Genomic DNA, 20,053 nt, shown 5'->3' with positions numbered 1-20,053 from the left:
TGGTTGCATGCAAATTTGGCGAGATGTGGAATGGGTGCCTCTTCCACAAGTACAGGTGTTCATGTAGGTGTGTTAGGGGGGTTAGAGATGCATTAGTGTAGTAGGGACCTCATGTTAATAATGTTCCTAGGATTTTCCCACGTGAGTAGGGAAATGTGCTGGTGCAAACGGATCGTCAATAGGAGGTCACGATGGAAATTTATGAGCGAATTAGTGTGAAAGGTAGCCCTGTGAAGATTGTGGGAGAGAGGGAAGGAGTCTCACTTGCGGCTTTCTCACATGCACAATGGGGGAATACACACAAAGGTGGAGGCTGAAAACAGTTTTCCTCTTCTTAGTTGTGAAAGCCAAAAGAACTCAAATACAAAGAAATAGAAGAACCCTATATGTGGGTCTCAAAACCAAACTCAACTAACTAAGGTGGCATACTAACTGAGCCACAAACTAGAGTAGATAAGGATAGCTGTCATCCAGCTATTATTCGTGGGCGGTGTACCAACCGCATCTCCAGCTAACAGGTCGGTGACATAAATGCACAACAGTCACCCTGGCATATCGCGAGTGGAGCTCGATATCTCAACACTCCCCCTCGAGCTCAATCCCAATTCCTGCACACCAAGCAGGTCTCTGAACTTGCGCAGCTTCTCTGCGCCCAATGCTTTCGTGAAGATGTCAGCTACCTGATCCTCTGTGCTGACATAAACTAGATCAATGAAACCTAGTAAAACCTTCTCCTGCACATAGTGATAATGCACCTCAATGTGCTTTGTTCTGGCATGAAAGACTGGGTTCTTTGCCAAATGTATACTACTCATGTTGTCACAATAAATGACAACTGGCCCATCTGTAGACTGATGCATATCATAGAGTAGCTTATGCAACCAAGCTACCTCACATGCAGCCATTGCTGCACCCCTGTACTCAGCCTCTGTGCTCGACAAGGCAACTGTAGGCTGTTTCTTGCTGCTCCAAGTGATTGCAGCACTCCCAAAAGAGAACACATATCCACTGGTAGATCGTCTATCAGAAATGCTACTAGCCCAATCAGCATCAGTGTATCCATGCAACTGTATCTGAACCCCAGCCTCATAAAATAGTCCATACTGCAATGTGGACTTCACATACCTGAGTATGCGTCTAGCCGCATCCAAATGCGGTTTCCTTGGAGCCTGCATAAACTGACTTACCAACCCAACAGCATAGCTCAAATCTGGCCTGGTAATAGTCGTGTAAATCAAACTTCCTACTATGCGTCTGTACATAGTAGGGTCTTCCAGAAGCTCACCTGCATCTGTGCTCAGCTTCACATTCTGCTCCAAAGGAACTGAAATAGGCTTACAGCCTGTCATCCCATATTTGGATAGCATGTCCAATCCATACTGCCTCTGCAAGAGCTGTATCCCACTTGGTGATCTAATCACCTCAATGCCCAAGTAATAACGCAGCTCTCCCAAATCCCTCATCTCAAACTTTTGCCTCAATAGCATTTTCACATGAAGGATATCTTCATCACTATCACCTGTGATGATCAAATCATCAACATAAATGACCAGCAGCATAATCCCTTTCTCTGTTTTTCTCACATAGAGTGAGAAATCTGCCTTGGAAATCTGAAAGCCAATAGTGACAAGATACTGTCCTATCTTGTCAGACCATGCTCTAGGTGCTTGCTTCAAGCCATACAAGGCTTTCTTCAACCTGCAAACAAACTCGGGATGAATAGCATGAACATAACCTGCTGGCTACTCCATAAAGACCTCTTCTTGCAAATCACCATGCAAGAAGGCATTCTTTACATCCATCTGATGTAAAGACCATCCCTTTGATGCAGCCATAGCAATGGCTGCTCTTACGGTTGCCATCCTTGCAACCGGGCTGAAAGTTTCTTCATAATCAATGCCATATGTCTGTGCATACCCTTTGACAACTAATCTTGCCTTGTATCTATTCACAGAACCATCTGCATTGTGCTTAATCTTATAAACCCACTTACAGCCAATTGCATTCTTGCCTTTAGGCAAAGGCACCAATTCCCATGTAGCATTAGCATCCAAGGCATCCATTTCTTCATCCATGGCTTTCTCCCATTTTTCATTTCCCATGGCTTGCTCAAAAGAAGTGGGTTCTGGTTCCTGTATCACTTTGACCATATAGGCATAGTGAATGGCTGTAAATCCATCATATTTCAGCCTATCCACAGGATACCTAACCCTGGTAGACCTCTGCGCAAAATAGGCTCACTTCCAGGTGCTCTCAAAACATCCCTGGTCTTCCTTACTCCAGGTGTAACAACAGAAGGAATACCCAACTCATCATCAATGCTCTGTTCTGAGCCACTGGATTCACCATCCACACAAGAGTGACCTGCATTCACATCATACATGGGCTGATCTACCTTCTCTTTTCCTTTTCGTGATACCTGCGTACCACTCTCTGCATTGCTTTGAGGGGATTCTCCTGATCTCAATCTGCCTGTCCATGGCGAAGTATGTGAACCACTGGTAGAGGACACTCTAGGTCCACTGATATTTTGTGATTGCTGATGTGCATTCTGTGCAGCATTACCATTTTGTGCATCTACATCAATCATCACATTTACTGGTTTATACCAGCTGCTCATCTCATCAAAAACAACATCTCTGCTCACTGTGAACTTACGTGTAGAAGGGTTATAGCATCTATACCCTTTCTGCTGCAGAGAATAACCAATAAAGACGCACTTCTCAGCTTTTGGATCCAACTTGGACCTCAACTCATCTGGCACATGGACATAAGCAATGCAACCAAAAATCTTCAAATGAGAAATATCTGGTTTCCTACCAGTATACATCTCCTTTGGCGTCATGCCATGTATTGCTGCAGTGGGAGTCCTGTTCATTATATAGACTGCTGTAGCAACTGCTTCAGCCCAATAATAATTTGGTAGATCTTTTTCATTTAGCATAGCCCGAGATACCTCTCCAATATGCCTGTTTTTTCTTTCTGCAATTCCATTTTGCTGTGGGGTATGACTGCATGAATATTGCTGCTTTATACCATGCTCCTGCAAGAACCTTGCAAACTCATTTGAGAGGTACTCTCCCCCTCCATCTGACCTTAGGCATTTTATTTGCAGGCCTGTTTCTTTTTCAACCATAGCTTTGAAAGCTTTGAAGTGCCCAAACACTTCACTTTTCTTTTTCATAAAATACACCCATAGTTTTCTGCTGAAGTCATCAATAAATGTGACAAAATAGTGACAGCCTCCAATAGATGCAGCTTTTGTAGTCCACACATCAGAGTGGATTAATTCCAATGGCTTTTTACTCTCTTGAACATGCCTAAGAAAAGGTTTCCTTGCCTGTTTCCCAAATTGACAGGCTTCACAAATCTTGTGCATTTCTGCAACCTTGAATTTTGGCAATCCTGCAACAATATTTTGGGCTTGCATTGATTTAAGTCGCTGTATATTAACATGACCAATGCGTTTGTGCAAGATATCAATATCTGCAACTACACCGGTCCCATGTGCAAACATTGCTGCACTCAATTCAGGCATGTCCTCATCCAATGTAAACATCCTGCCCTTCTTCTTTCCTTTTGCTATCAAGCGACCGTTATTTTTCATATCCTCAACAAAGCATCCATGAGGATTAAATCTAACCTGCAAGCCTTGCTCAACCATCTGACCAACAGAAACCAGGTTCTTGGTGATGTTCGGGACATGAAATACATCTGACAAGTATTTCTTTTTCCCATCCTGCATAGACAAAGGAATTTTGCCAATCTGCACAATAGGATGTGCAGTATCGTCACCAGTCTCCACAAATCCTGGCTTTTCCATCTTCCTTGCATCTTGCATCCATTCTGCATGACCTGTCATGTGGTTTGACGCACCTGAGTCAACATACCACACATCATTTTGTTCTTCTGCACTTGTCACAGAATTGGTCATATGCTGCACCATAAATAGATGCTCATTTCTGTCATCACCCTGCCTGCTAGAAGATGCATAATTGCCTTGCTGCAATTTTCCACTCATAATGTCCTTCTGCTTTTTATAGCAGTCCTTAGCCATATGACCCATTTTGCCACAATAGTAGCATTCAACATTGTTGTTTGCATTTTGGCTTCTCTGCCATCCACCACGGCCTCTTTGGCTCCCCCTGCCTCTAGAGTTACCACGTCCTCCTGCATAGGACTGGTTTTCTTGCGTTTGCTGCATATTCTGATTTCTACCACGGCCTGCAGATCGGCCTCCTCTACCTCTGCCTCTACCTCTGCCAGCATTTGAGTAGAAGACAGTTTCTTTTGAAGTTCCTGCTGAAGAAGATGCACCCCCATTTCTCTGCTCTTCAGAAATTAGAAGAGCAATCAACTCCTCAAAATCAGGAAAGTTTTCACGGACGGCAATGGATGTCCGGAACTGTGCATAATCCTTTCCTAGACCATTCAAGGTCACAGAAACCAAATCATCATCATCCACTGGCGACCCAATGGAAGCAAGTGCATCTGCAATTTTCTTCACTTTCATGTGGTAGTCATTTATGCTCAAATTTTCTCTCTGCACATTGTGCAACTCCTGTTTGAGTTGCATTTTCCTGGCTTGCGTATTTGTGCTATACATTTTTGCCAAAGTATCCCATGCCTCCTTTGGTGTATTTGCATCCTGAATATGCACAATCATGGAGTACGAAATACTGATAGACAGCCAGTACATAACTTTCCTGGCTCTCTCATGCCATCCTTTGAATGCCTGCATTTCCTGTTGACTGGGAACATTAGGAAGAACAGGTTCTTCTTCATTTCCTGTAATGAATTCCCAATAGCCTTTTCCCATCAAGAAATTCGTCATTCTAAACTTCCATGCCTGGAAGTTGTTCTTGTCAAGCTTTTCAGTGACAATCTGTGAAAGAGAATCAGATGCCATTACAGAACACTGCAAAATATTCTGTCACTGCAAAAAACACAGCTTTTGCCTCACACGGGCAGATTTGCAAAACTGACGAAAGTGATATTTCACCACACAGTCACTTCCTAGTGACGATTTTGCATCAACAGGCAACAGGCATGAATCTGCAACTCCCAATATCTCTGCACACAGGCATACGATGCAATTTCTGCGGCACCTTTCCACCGACTAGCCGCGCAGTGGTCGCACAGCAAAAAATAGGGCCTTTTTCTGAGTGCCTGCGAAGAACTTCCGCCTTCAAAACGGGCCCCGAAACGGCCTCAAATATACCGCGCTCTCGCCACACCACGAAGGGCATCTCAATCTGAAACAGTGCACTCTTGCACTTCTGGCTGTGCTACCTGCAGAGATTTGCTCCCAAACTCGAAATAGGAAAGCAACACTTGTCCTCTTACCAGGACACCACGAACTTGGCTTGCTTTCTTGAGCTCCTTACCACGAACAAGGCTCTGATACCATGTGAAGATTGTGGGAGAGAGGGAAGGAGTCTCACTTGCGACTTTCTCACATGCACAATAGGGGAATACACACAAAGGTGGAGGCTGAAAACAGTTTTCCTCTTCTTAGTTGTGAAAGCCAAAAGAACTCAAATACAAAGAAATAGAAGAACCCTATATGTGGGTCTCAAAACCAAACTCAACTAACTAAGGTGGCATACTAACTGAGCCACAAACTAGAGTAGATAAGGATAGCTGTCATCCAGCTATTATTCGTGGGCGGTGTACCAACTGCATCTCCAGCTAACAGGTCGGTGACATAAATGCACAACAGTCACCCTGGCATATCGCGAGTGGAGCTCGATATCTCAACAAGCCCACATGAGGGCAAATTAGCAAGTGCTAGGGATGCCAAAATGGTGTGCAATGGGCTAGAAAAATTCCCTAGAGCATGGTATTTCCTTGTGTGAAACGGCGGTTCAAACGGGGCTCAATTTGGTTGCCAAATGGGTGCATTACGAAGGGTTAAATGTGGGTTACAATGAGGCCCTTTTTTGTTTTTTTTGGGAGGGGGATCCTTTTGCCAAAAGTGTAGTGAATGGACTTAAGATGTAAGGTAATTGGACTAGGGTTGGTTAATCTAGCTAGCTAGTTATTGTAACTATCAAATTAGTCTAACTAGTAGGTGCTTTAACTATTAGTTAAAGTAATGGTAAGCTACATTGATGTTAGTTACTTTAACCTTCCTTGGACTCATCTTGGCCCTAGTGAACCACTAATTCCCCCATTATTGGGAGGATGTAATACAATTAGTAGGTGAAGAAGGCGGGACCTACTAGAGCACCAATGATAAAAGCATCTATTCTCCACTAGTTTCCAAAATGCCATGCTCGTGTCCTACAATTGTTGCCAAGCATGAATGCCCTTCCTTTGAAAAATTGTTGCTCAAGGTAGTGTTGAGATATCAAGCTCTATCCCCGACATATCTCCTGGATGACTATCATTTATGTCACCGCCTATGTTAGTTGTACTTGTGGTGTAGTTAGACTACCACGTATGTTTTGGTTTGGGTTCACATATGAACCACGTATTCTAGGTTTTGACATATAGGGTATTTCCCTCTTCTATTGTATTGTTGTTGTGTGCAAAAGTGAAGAAAGACTTCACCCTCCAACCTTGTGTCCTCCCTCTTTTGTGTGTTGTGAAGAAAGCTGAACTTGAGTCTCCTATCTCTCTCCCTCTTTCTTTACATGGTATCAGAGCCTTGTTCGTGGTAAGGAGCTCAAGAAAGCTAGCCAAGTTTGTGGTGTCCTGGTAAGAGGACCAGTGTAGCTTTCCTATTTCGAGTTTGGGAGCAAATCTCTGCAGGTAGCACAGCCAGAAGTGCAGGAGTGCACTGCTTCAGATTGAGAGGCCCTTCGCAGTGCGGCGAGAGCGCAGTATATGCTGCAGGTTTTGAGGCCGTTTCGAGGCCCGTTTTGAAGGCGGAAGTTCTTCGCAGGCACTCAGAAAAAGGCCCTATTTTTGCTGTGCGACCACCGCGCGGCTAGTCGGTGGAAAGGTGCCATAGAAATTGCATCGTATGCCTATGTGCAGAGATATTGGGAGTTGCAGATTCATGCCTGTTGCCTGTTGATGCAAAATCGTCACGAGGAAGTGACTGTGTGGTGAAATACCACTTTCGTCAGTGTTGCAGATCTGCCCCTGTGAGGCTCTTTGCAGAAGTTTTGCTATTTGCCCTTCTGAGGCATTTGTTGTGTTTACAGGTTGCTGTTGCAATTCGTGATTTGTAAAATGTCTGAGAATCTGTCTACCATTGTCAGTGAGAAGCTTGACAAGAACAACTTCCAAGCATGGAAGTTCAGGATGACAAACTTCTTTATGGGAAAGGGAGTTTGGGATTACATCAGTGGTGAAACTGCAGAACCAGTTTTGGGTGCTGCTCCCACTCCTGCTGAATTGAAGGCCTTTAAAGAATGGCATGAAAAAGCCAGAAAATGCCTGTATTGGCTGTCCGTTAGCATTTCAGATTCTATGATTGTGCATATACAGGATCTAGAGACGCCTAAGGAGGCATGGGATACATTGGTGAAGCTGTATAGCACAAATACCAAAGCACGAAAGATGCAGCTAAAGCAGGAGTTGCACAATGTGCAAAGGAAAAATCTGAATATAAATGAGTATTCCTTGAAGGTGAAAGGCCTTGCAGATTCTCTTGCCTCCATTGGAGCACCTGTTGATGATGAGGACTTAGTGTCCGTGACCTTGAATGGTCTTGGGAAAGATTATGCACAATTTCGGACATCCATTGGAGTCCGTGAAACATTTCCTGATTTTCAGGAACTTATTGCTCTCTTGCTGAGTGAAGAGCAAAGGAATGGTGGTTCAGCCACCTCAACTTCTCAAGAGACTGCTTTCTACTCGAATACAGGTAGAGGCAGGGGTAGAGGAAGAGGCCGTTCTGGTGGCCGTGCAGGAAATCAGAACCAACAGCAACAACAGGAAAACCAGTCCTATGGAGGAGGACGTGGTAGTTCTAGAGGCAGGGGGAGCCAAAGAGGCCGTGGTTCATGGCAAAGGAACCAGCAAGTAAATAGCAGCATAGAATGCTATTATTGTGGAAAGCCTGGACACAAGGAGAATACATGCTATAAAAAGCAGAATGACATCAAAAGTGGAAAGTTGCAGCAAAGCAACTATGCATCATCAAGTGGGCATGGTGACGATAGAAATGAGCACCTTTTTGTGATGCAGCATATGGTAAACTCCATGTCAGGAGATGCTGCAGCTTGCAATGATGTTTGGTATGTTGATTCAGGTGCCTCTAACCACATGACCAGTCATGGTGAGTGGTTTCATGATGTCAGAAATTTGGATAAGCCAGGTTATGTTGAAACAGGTGATGATACTGCGCACCCAATTACGCAGGTTGGTAAAGTGCCATTGGCTATGCAGGATGGCAAAACAAAGTACTTGGCAGATGTACTTCATGTTCCAAAAATCACTAAGAACCTGGTTTCAGTTGGCCAGATGGTTGAGCAAGGTCTGCAGGTTAGATTTAATCCTGATGGATGCTTTGTTGAGGACTTGAAAAATAAATGCCGCTTGGTTGCGAAAGGCAACAAAAATGGAAGAATGTTCACCTTGGATGTTGATATGCCTGAGGTGAAAGCTGCTATGTTTGCGCATGGGAGAGGTGTCATTGCAGATATTGAGATATGGCACAAGCGCATTGGGCACGTGAATATACAAAGGCTGAAATCTATGCAAACGAAAAACATTGTTGCAGGTTTGCCTAAATTCAGAGTTGAGGGAATGCAAAAGGTATGTGAAGCATGCCAAATGGGTAAGCAGGCCAGACATGCATTTCCCAAAAATGCTAAGGTGAGCAGAAGACCTTTGGAAGTGATCCATTCAGATGTTTGGACAACCAAAGCTGCTTCTATTGGTGAATGCCATTATTATGTGACGTTTATTGATGACTACACTAGGAAGGTGTGGATTTATTTTATGAAGCACAAAAGTGAAGTGTTCAGCCATTTCAAGGCTTTTAAGGCCATGGTTGAAAAAGAGAAAGGTGTGCATATTAAAGTGCTAAGATCTGATGGAGGGCGAGAGTACTTTTCAGAAGAATTTTGTGAATATCTGAAAGAACAGGGAATTCAAAGGAAGTACTCATGCAGGTCTACCCCTCAGCAGAATGGGGTTGCAGAAAGGAAGAACAGGCATATTGCAGAAGTAGGACGGGCGATCCTAAATGAGAAAAACATGCCTGATTATTTTTGGGCTGAAGCAGTAGCAACTGCTGTTTATATTATGAACAGAACCCCCACTGCAGCTGTCCATGGCATGATGCCTGAAGAAATGTATACAGGCCAAAAACCAGATATTTCTCACTTGAAGGTATTTGGTTGCATAGCTTATGTTCATGTTCCTGATGAGAAGAGAACAAAGCTGGATCCAAAGGCAGAAAAATGCATCTTTATTGGATATGCTCAGCACCAGAAAGGGTATCGCTGTTATAATCCTTCCACCCGCAAAATGCAAGTGAGCAGAGATGTTGTTTTTGATGAAATGAGCAGCTGGTATGCACCAACTGTTATGGTAGGAGATGCAGATGCAGGAAATGGGAATGCTGCAATAAATGCAGAGCAGCAATCTCAAGCCTTGAGTGGACCCAGAGAGTCCTCTACTAGTGGATCTAATGCATGGACAGGGAGATTGAGATCTAGTGAATCGTCACATGGCAGTCCTGATAGTGTTGTGCAGGTATCACATAAGGGAAAAGAAAAAGTGGACCATGCTCCAGTGTTTGATGTGTCTGCTGGTAGCTCTCATGTTGATGGACAAGTGGCTCTGAAATGAGCCTTGATGAGGAACTTGGGATTCCTTCTGTTGTTACACCTGGTGCAAGGAAAAGCAGGCATGATTTAAAGACTCCTGCAACTGATCCAGTTGTACGGAGGTCCACTCGTATTAAGTATCCAGTTGACAGGCTGAGATATGATGGGTATACAGCACATCACTATGCTTATATGGTCAAGGTTCTAGAGGAGCCAGAGCCCACATGTTTTGAGGATGCAGTAGGGCATAAAAATTGGGAAGCAGCTATGGATGAAGAGATGGCTACCTTGGATGCAAACCACACTTGGGATTTGATGCCTTTGCCTCATGATAAGAAGGCTATTGGCTGCAAGTGGGTGTACAAAGTAAAGCACAATGCTGATGGGTCTGTTAGCAGGTACAAGGCAAGATTGGTTGCCAAAGGTTTTGCACAGACATATGGAATTGACTATGAGGAAACTTTCAGCCCAGTTGCAAGGATGGCAACCGTGAGAGCAGTAATTGCTATGGCTGCTGCAAAGGGATGGTCTTTGCATCAGATGGATGTGAAAAATGCCTTCTTGCATGGTGACTTGCAGGAAGAGGTTTATATGATGCAGCCAGAAGGTTATGAGGATAAAGCACACCCCGATTTTGTATGCAGGTTGCGCAAAGCCTTGTATGGCTTAAAACAGGCGCCGAGGGCATGGTCAGACAAGATAGGGCAATATCTTGTCACTATTGGATTTCAGATTTCCAATTCAGATTTTTCACTTTATGTGAAAAGGACAAACAGAGGGATTGTGCTTATAGTCATCTATGTTGATGACTTGATTATTACAGGTGATAGTGATGCAGACATTAATGAAGTGAAGCTGCTGTTAAAGCAGAAATTTGAGATGAAGGATTTGGGAGAGCTGCGTTACTTCTTGGGCATTGAGGTTATTAGATCCCCGAGTGGGATATGGCTGTTGCAAAGGCAATACGGTTTGGACATGCTGTCCAAATATGGGATGACAGGCTGTAAGCCTATCTCTGTTCCATTGGAGCAGAATGTGAAGCTCAATGCAGAGTCAGGTGAGCTTCTTGAAGATATTACTATGTACAGGCGCATAGTAGGTAGCTTGATTTACATGACTATAACCAGACCAGATTTGAGCTATGCTGTGGGGCTGGTGAGTCAGTTTATGCAGGCACCGAGGAAGCCACATTTGGATGCGGCTAGGCGCATACTGTGGTATGTGAAGTCCACATTGCATTATGGACTGTTTTATGAAGCTGGGTGTGCATTACAGGTACATGGATACACAGATGCTGACTGGGCTGGTAGTGTCTCAGACAGGAGATCTACTAGTGGTTTTATGTTTTCCCTTGGGAGTGGTGCCATCAGTTGGAGCAGCAAGAAGCAGCCAACAGTTGCCTTGTCGAGCACAAAGGCTGAGTACAGGGGTGCAGCAATGGCTGCATGTGAGGTAGCTTGGTTACAGAAGCTACTTACAGATATGGGACAGTCAATTCATGCAGCAGTTGTCATTCATTGTGACAACATTAGCAGCATCATGCTTGCTAATAACCCAGTTTATCATGCTAGAACGAAGCACATTGAGGTGCATTATCACTTTGTGAGAGAGAAGGTTCTAGCTGGTGAGATTGATCTTGTCTATGTCAGCACTGAGGAGCAGGTGGCTGATATTTTTACGAAGGCATTGGGTACCGAGAAGCTTCACAGATTTAGGAGCTTGCTTGGTGTATGTGAGATGGATTTGAGCTTGAGGGGGAGTGTTGAGATATCAAGCTCTATCCCCGACATATCTCCTGGATGACTATCATTTATGTCACCGCCTATGTTAGTTGTACTTGTGGTGTAGTTAGACTACCACGTATGTTTTGGTTTGGGTTCACATATGAACCACGTATTCTAGGTTTTGACATATAGGGTATTTCCCTCTTCTATTGTATTGTTGTTGTGTGCAAAAGTGAAGAAAGACTTCACCCTCCAACCTTGTGTCCTCCCTCTTTTGTGTGTTGTGAAGAAAGCTGAACTTGAGTCTCCTATCTCTCTCCCTCTTTCTTTACAGGTAGATCTATAGATATGGAAGGGCTAAAGGCTTATGCTCTATTGTGATCACCCACCCCCACCATATATTTTCACACCTCTCATGCCAACCAAGGGCCATCATGGCCTCAAAACTTGCCATTGCCTCTGCCAGTTCTAGATCTACAACCCCCACCACCAACGGATTACTCCCATAAACCAAGTAATTATTTAGGAGGCACCTATGTATGAAACCAGACAAATTAGCCATTACGTGATGTAGGAGAAGCAGTACATTCCAGACCTATTTCAGTTCCTTTGGAGCAGAATGTGAAGCTGAGCGTAGATGCAGGTGAGCTTGTGGAAGACCCTACTATGTATAGAACTATATGGTGTCTTGTTCAACTGATGAGTTTCATCTGAATTGGGAGGACCCAAAGACCATGGAGCATGCAAAGCTAAGGCCATGAGTAAGGAGCTCCACAAACAAGCTTATAGGGAGAAGGGGGGGGGGGGGAGGGGGGATTATGTGGAAGTTAAACTCTAGTTGCATTGGAATATGTCCAAATATGGACTAAGTAGTGGAGAAATAATTTTTGAAGATGAAAGTTCCTAATTTTTGTAAAGTGGATTTTCATTACTAAGGCTACCTTTCAGGCAAGCCAAAAATATACAATGTCTATTGCAGTGGCTTTATTTTGAGGTGGTGCCTGCTATCATGGCTTTCATCGACTACTAAGATCATCAAAAGCACAAAGTCGGACATTGACTATTGCCAACCATTCCTCAATCTATCATCTAATACATTTCTATGCCTCCAAATTTATTCTTCTAGCTTCCATCGGACAAAGCTAGAATACTTTCTCTTATCCATCGTGCGATACTTTTAGCATCATTCAGCTTCTAGCTTCTGGCAAATGATGATTGTGTGTCCCCTCTCTAGCCGAACCTTTGTCTTCACCTCCTGTTCAGTGCCATTCATGAATTGAATGCTTGAAGGTGGCCTAAAGGAGGCTAAAGGACTCAAGGAAAGAGGAATTCCCTTATGAAATCTCTAGAAGAAGTAATAGATTGAAGAACGGCAACAATGATTACAAAGTGGGAATGTTCTAAACTTAGTGGGAATGTTCTAAACTTAGTCTTGGCAAAGTCACTGGAAACCTCTCTTTGAAATCAAAGATGAGAAAATTCTACCATTTGACATGTATTTTATGGCAATATCATCAAGACTCTTCCTTCAGAATAGGTGCCATTGTTTTGAGTTTGCTAGGATATGATTTGATGAAATAACGAAACTATTGGATTTGGAAATACAAAAATAGCAGCAAATTACTAGTGCATGCAAGATGCTGATTTGTAAATTTGTAGTACAAATGTGACTATTGATAGCATCCCATATCTAATCAAATGGTAGGATTGGTGGTTTGCAGGTATTATGACTAGTTGGTGCCATGTGTGGCAGTTTATAAACTTCAATTATGATCTATAAGAGAAATTGAGCGATCATAAAATTGCCAAAAGACAACAAGAATTTTCTTGTAGTGATTTTACTAGCATTTCACTACGATTATGACTATTGACATTCAAGTAATAATCTTATCCATTCACGAGACTTAACTCGGGCCTCGGCACTAATATTCTTGACATTATCTCGACACCCAAGGAAGGGCCCGTTCCCTCGAATTATAACTTGTTGGGGAAGGAAATGTGTTGCCTCCCCCGCTCCACACTATGTGCAGTTATAATAGTTATATATTATATAGTATGATATAAATAATGCAAGATGGATGTAAGATCAAAGGATCAGGACACCTTTACTCATCGATGGAAGGGAGCAAGGAAATCCAAGATGGATGCAAGATCAAAGGATGACGACACCTTTAATCATATGGTTGTAGTCCATCTAACAATATTACATAAACTTCAACGAGGATCAGTTATTGTATCGCCTTATTTATGAATTTGTTAGACTTCAGCTTCCAAAATATGGACATCACAAAATCAATAATAAATCACTACCCCTGACATTTACAGGGAGGATCAGGTCCTAAGGGACCGTGTCTCACATATGATGTTCCATTTTACTCATTTTCCTTTTTTCTTGAAAATTTCATAAAATACTAGCATTCAACTGCAATTTCGAGGTAGTAGTTAAGTGCTCCATGATGGAAATGCTGCCTACTGGCAAATATAGTTTTTCATAATATAAATATTTTCCTTTTGTTGCGAAAGAAAAAGGAGGCAGTGCTAATAACCAGCAGAAAATATCCTCACTTTGACACATTCCAATTTTAGAAACTAGATTTGCGGTATGAGCCTTTCTATCAAGGAGCATGTAACTACTAACTCAACATTGAACCTGAATCGTAGTATTTTATCAAACATTTGAAGGACAAAAATGAATGAGTAAAAATATGGACATAAGACACGACATAGGGTCCGTTAGGAGCTGATCCTCCCTGCAAATTTCAAGGGTGGTGAGTTATTAATAAGTTGGTGATGTCCATATTGATTGTGCGATTTGGGAGTTAAAGCCCAACAAATAGATGAATAAGGCGACACTTGCAAGAGCTCATAACTGATCCTCATTGCAGTCTATACAATATTGTCACATGGACTACAATCATATGAATAAAGGTGTTGATATCTTTTGATCTTGCATTCAACTTGGGTTTCCTTACTCCCTCGCATCGAGAACATGCATCAAAAGAGAGGAATGTTGTAAGAATTCAGATTGAAAACAAGTAATTTTGAATGGATGAGCAATTGAAAATATTTATATGATAATATATAACATATAATTATTATAACCAGACATAATGTGGGTGGGGAGGCGGCGCGCTTTCTTTCCCAAAGAGTTATAATCCAAGGTAAGCCCAGATTTTTCTAATGACTCCCATGTTAATCTGTGCCCACAAATAGAAAATGATCAAAGCACATGAGGGTGATGAGATTCAAATGTGGTAGTGGACTTCTAAAACCTAGCTTTTATCAATACTTTAGATATAATTTAGTAGGTGGATCATTGGATTCAAAGCCAAAACTTGGAAGAATTTTGATGAATTCTCCTTTCTTGCTCAACCCCATTGCTGTCCATCTTGGTGGGGTTTGCACCAATCGTCGCCTTGATCGCTACACTGGAGGAGGAAATTGAAGGACATGCTACTTGTTCATATTGATGTGTGACATATGAATCAAGGATGCCTCCTCCCGCAAGAGATAGATGCAAGAAAGATGATCGTTTGAAAAATTCGTTCGTTCCGTGTGAGGACTTTGTTTTTTATTCCCCAATTCCATCTCCGCCTTCGGACAGAATTCTCACATCAAGCAGACAATCGAAAGAGCTGAAGCAATTCAAAGGCTATACGTCCATCAAGAGCTTTTCATGCTATACCTACGACTCGCCAAGATGTTCTACCTATGACTCACCACCTTCCTGGATGCTGCTTTCGAGCATAGTCGCAAAAGCTAGGTTGCGTTTTCTTAGCAGCTGTGCTTGAGGCTACTCAAAAATGATGGTGAGATGAGTGAGGCATCGATGACGAGCACATAAAGTGAAGCAATCCAATCCCAATTGTTGTATTGTTAGTGATGTTCGTTCCCAATCCTAATTGCTGGACTTCCTTGTTCTTCTTTGTGATTTCCAAACGCGGTGCAGTGCCTGGATTGTTTAAAATGTTGGGAGTGTAGATATCTTAAGCTATTCCACTAATGAAAAGACAGCCATTCATATCATTTGCATTGATCAATTGACAATGGGCCGCAAAACTTTGGCGTGCTCTGATCCCTACATGAACTGCAGATGATTCTCCACGATATTTCAAATGATACATTGACACACAAGAGAAGAGGTCTCAACTAGATTTTATTCTAGTGCCATGCTTCGGGCACAGCAGTGACTGAGGGACCAGCTTAGGCTAGTGCCATGCTTCGACCACAGAGATGAATGAGGGACCAGATCACGCTGAAATCTTTCTATCTCTAGAATGACCTCTGGTCTTTGATTAGTTAAGCAAGTTGAACGCAGTCGGAGTCAAAGCGGTGTTTGTCACTTTGATTGTTATCAATGTAAATTTGGTCACAAGCGATATGCTTAGTTTGACAGCCCCACAGAATTGCGACACAGAGACGGATTGATGGGAAAGTGAATTCATTCTACCTTGTTGTCATTGAATTCAGGAAGATCATACTTTTCCAATTGCTCGTCGAATTTCTTCCGTTGAATCTGCTTTTCTGGATGTGAAGCAATTTAAAGCACCCAGAGTGTTTCATGTTTCATCTTTGTTATTGAGCATTTGCGATTATCAATCTTTCAACAAAGCTCTGTAATTCATGAGTCTTTGCTAGAGATGGCAAGTCTTGCTCATCGATGTGGTTGGTAGCCTCAGCTACGTTCGTTGAAGAGTCTGCCATGCTAAGCTTTTATGATGGGAAATAGCTTGGCATGCTTTGCTCGACTAGGATGAAAAACCACCAAGACCATGCTCAAAACAAAGTTGAGAAGAAGCTTACTCTCAATGGCTAGAGATGAACAAACGACAATGCACCAAGACTAAGAATTGCGAGGAAGCATGTCTTTTAATCCATGTTCTCACTCCCCAAAAAAAAGCAATTCACACATCCAAAAATAAAGCATAGTTCACACCATTAGATCTTTGAACATCAAAGTATATTCTTATGACACATAGCTCAAGGAGGGCTTAGAAAACTAAAACTTCCCTACCGTAAATATCCTCACTTTTGTTGCGCAACAAAAATGAGGCAGCGCTAACTGTTCGATTCAACACGAAACAGCATGCCCGAGCTTCCGTTTCGCATCCCGCTGTTGAATCTTATGATCACCTCAGTGATGCTTTTGGCATCTTGGAGAGCATCGCATGTCCTTCCTTTACCAGACTTGTCGCGATTGGAAGTTGAAATGTCATGCCCAAGCTTCCGTTTCACAACTGCATTTGAATCTTATCACCTCAGTCATGCTTATGGCATCTTGGAGACCATCAGATGTCCCTCCTTTACGTTACCTTGTCTTAGACTCGCTTATAAAGCTCGGACCTGCCTAGCAGCTGTGAACTCGTGAAGCGTTCTTTCGCATGCGCTCCTGGCTCTACAGATCGTCACCGGTAAGTAGAACATCCTTCTGGCTCCTCGCAGGTTTACTGTGCTGAGCAGCCTTCCCATGTTGGCACTCATCTGGAGAAACGTCCTTTGCAGTTCTGCTTTTTCGCTTTAAAGTGATCCCAAAGTCGAGGATAAGTTGGTAGTCTATGATGGCCACTGCGATCGATCACAGCAAAATCAACAGAAGGTCATATTCTTCGAACGACCTCAATTTTTTGAAAATTCGTAAAAATGTTAGGAGCATAGAGTTACGACGGGCTGGCAAAGATTTTCCGTCCTGCGGAACGAGGCTAATAATATCGATCTTGTGGTCCTTTTCATGTCATATATGTTGCTTCCAATGCTCGTCGAGTAGAGTAGCCTTTGAAATGGAAAGGCCGATCGCAGATGCAAGTTGCTTTTATATTCCTCGTCGTTACCAGTTGCTGGCGAAATCGACTTATGATTTTCTCCTACATGTGTACACCTGGAATTAATTTGGTCCTTTGGAGAATTGAAGGTGTGACGCGGTCCCTAAGTCCCTAATTTCAAGCACCATACAAAAGTGCATCACCCATAGCTTTGTCTCTCCGGCAACCTTCTTTGGTACGAGATATGTAATGCAAATTTGTAGTAAACTGTCATATCGACCGTGCAGATGACTCTTTCAAATTGCATTGTTAGTTAATGCGAAATGATCTTTTCTCAGAGTGCTTCACCCTTCATCGCAAGCTCGAACAAATTCAACTTAAAAGTTTGAGGCTAAACAAATTCCTAGCCTATTGGTTGTTCATCGAATGGTCGTCTAGGCATCTCAAGAACACATATTTTAGTCTTATCTTAAATTGGGAGCATTCTTACAAAAGTTTGAACTTGTTTTTTCTCAGGCTTGATGGTAAGGTGGCCATAATCACAGGCGGAGCTAGTGGAATCGGGGAGGCCACTGTGAGGTTGTTTGTGGAGCATGGAGCGAAGGTCGTGATAGCAGATATCCAAGACGAGAAGGGGGAGAAGTTGGCTGTGGAGCTTGGTCAGTCTGTTGCCACGTATGTAAGGTGCGATGTGAGGAGGGAGGAGGAGGTGGAGGCATTGGTGGCAATGGCAGTGGACAGGTTTGGGAAGCTGGATATAATGTTTAACAATGCTGGCATCTTGGGGAGGGGGAAGCTGATGGAGGATGTGGATGGGATGGATATGATGGATTTTGACAATGTATGCGCGGTGAATGTGAGGGGGATGGCACTCGGGATGAAGCATGCTGGGCGGGTCATGAAGGTGGCAGGGACCAAGGGAGTCATCCTTTGCACATCTAGTGTTGCCAGCGTCATGGCAGGCCTGGCCCCTGTTGCGTATACTGTATCCAAGCATGCCGTTTTAGGACTTGTAAGGGCAGGTGCCAGTGCCCTTGGCAAGCATGGCATTAGAGTTAACTGTGTTTCCCCCTTCGGTGTTGCTACCCCTCTAGCTGTTAGTCACGTCCGTGAGTCTACCAATAATCCCTCACTCTCTGCTGCCGATGTTGAGGCTCATGGTTTTACAATGGGAAATCTCAAGAGCAGCCCCCTCACTGCCCTTAGCGTTGCCAAATCTGCTCTTTTTCTTGCCTCCGATGATGCCTCCTACATTAGTGGCCTTAACCTTCTTCTTGATGGAGGCTTCACTGCCACCAACCACTCCCTTGACAGTGCCTAAAATAGCAATTACCAAGACCTCCTGCTACTGTAACCTTGCCCTCATGTGCTCTATATAATTTTTACGTTTCTTTTTCCCTTGAGTAAAAATTGGCGACAGAGAAAGGAACATTGGAGTTCAATTTGTCAAGATCTAGAAGCTCACAAATAAGGGGTGTCACACCTAGATTCCTCTATTTTTATATATAGTAAAAATTTGTAATACCTAATTATAAATATTAGAGCTATTTATTACTGTCACAAGAAAAGGATATAACTTAGATTTAATCGAGCATTTAGTTATTCTTTCTCACTTTCTTTAAAGGGCATGATAGATAGCACGAATCTATTTAATTGTAAATGATGTTCCCTTTGTTTCTCGAGAATTATCACTTTTCATTAGAGGCAAGCCCCAAGTTTAATTATATGTTGCATTTGAATGGTTGAACTCCAAATGTAAAGGAGTTGATCACCATTTAAACTCTAATACCAAATCTAACACATATGAGGATCAAATACCATTCTACCTCATTTGAGATACTCCACATTATGAGTGATATTTAATCTTTCTTGCTTTCTCTTTTGGCAGTACTACACATGGTATCATGGTACTTTTTGGGCTTTGAGTGGATTTCTTTATACTGGAATTGAGGGTAGGTCCTTGGAGGATCGCACTAGGGGTTGGTGTAGGTCCTTGTGTTACTACCTCCCAAATCCAAGTGCCATGAGCTTAGGAATTCTATGTAACTGGATGGTTTGGGATCCAAATATAACATCTCCATTGTAGGCCCAAGATTGTAGTAGCCTTGGGCCTCCAAGAGCTTCCTTGCAACCCAACGTGGGTGAGTCATCCGTACCTGCCTCCTAGGCTTGGCGATTGTCTCTATGGACATGGTGATTGATGTTGTCAAACCTTGCTCTTTGAGGGAGTTGTCCATTTGGGAATGGGATGAGGAGGGGTCAGAACCCTTCCCATGTTGGTAAGAATCCAAGATTTTTGCCCTCCTTTGTAGTAGCATTGTGCATGGAGGATGTCCTTGCACACCCATTGTTCACGTGACATCTGAGTACTACCGACGGAAATGGTCTTGGGAAGGCGAGGTGGAAAAACTATAATTCATGTCAAAGAGACCCTTATTATGAATAGGGTAATGGCCTTGAGTGGAGTGGGAGTGGAAGTTTTTCTTGGGACTATGAATGGGAGGCTAGGATATCTTCGGAGCTTCGAGATTATCTTTTTCTAGAACTTCCTTCCCCCTTGAAGGTGGTTGCACTATAGGGGAAGCGGTGTCTTGTTTACAGAGCGCGATCATTGAGGTACGGCCATCGAATGCGAGAGTGGTAGCGCACACTCTCCAGAATCAGCCATCATCTTAAAGTTTTGATCCAAGGGGATATCCATTGGTTTGCAATCCTTCATGCCAAACCTCTCTAGCATATTCAAGGCATACTGCCTCTGCATAAGCCAAATGCCATCAAGTGTTCTCAACACCTCTATGCCAAGAAATAACTTCAAGTCCCCTAGATCCTTCATATCAAA

General features: G+C 43.0%; 1 pseudogene; it reads left to right on the top strand.

Moving 5' to 3' along the window:
• The first annotated feature begins 17,013 nt into the window (after positions 1-17,013).
• Positions 17,014-18,535, top strand: LOC147894328 (short-chain dehydrogenase reductase 3b pseudogene; annotated as a pseudogene).
• The last annotated feature ends 1,518 nt before the right edge of the window (positions 18,536-20,053 follow it).

Source organism: Dipteris shenzhenensis, chromosome 14, assembly GCF_047967505.1.
Source record: "Dipteris shenzhenensis isolate YYH24624 ecotype China chromosome 14, Dip_SZ_1.0, whole genome shotgun sequence".
Classification (NCBI taxonomy): Eukaryota; Viridiplantae; Streptophyta; class Polypodiopsida; order Gleicheniales; family Dipteridaceae; genus Dipteris; species Dipteris shenzhenensis.
Note: the sequence above shows the minus strand (reverse complement) of the source record. Positions and strands in the feature narration are given on the sequence as shown.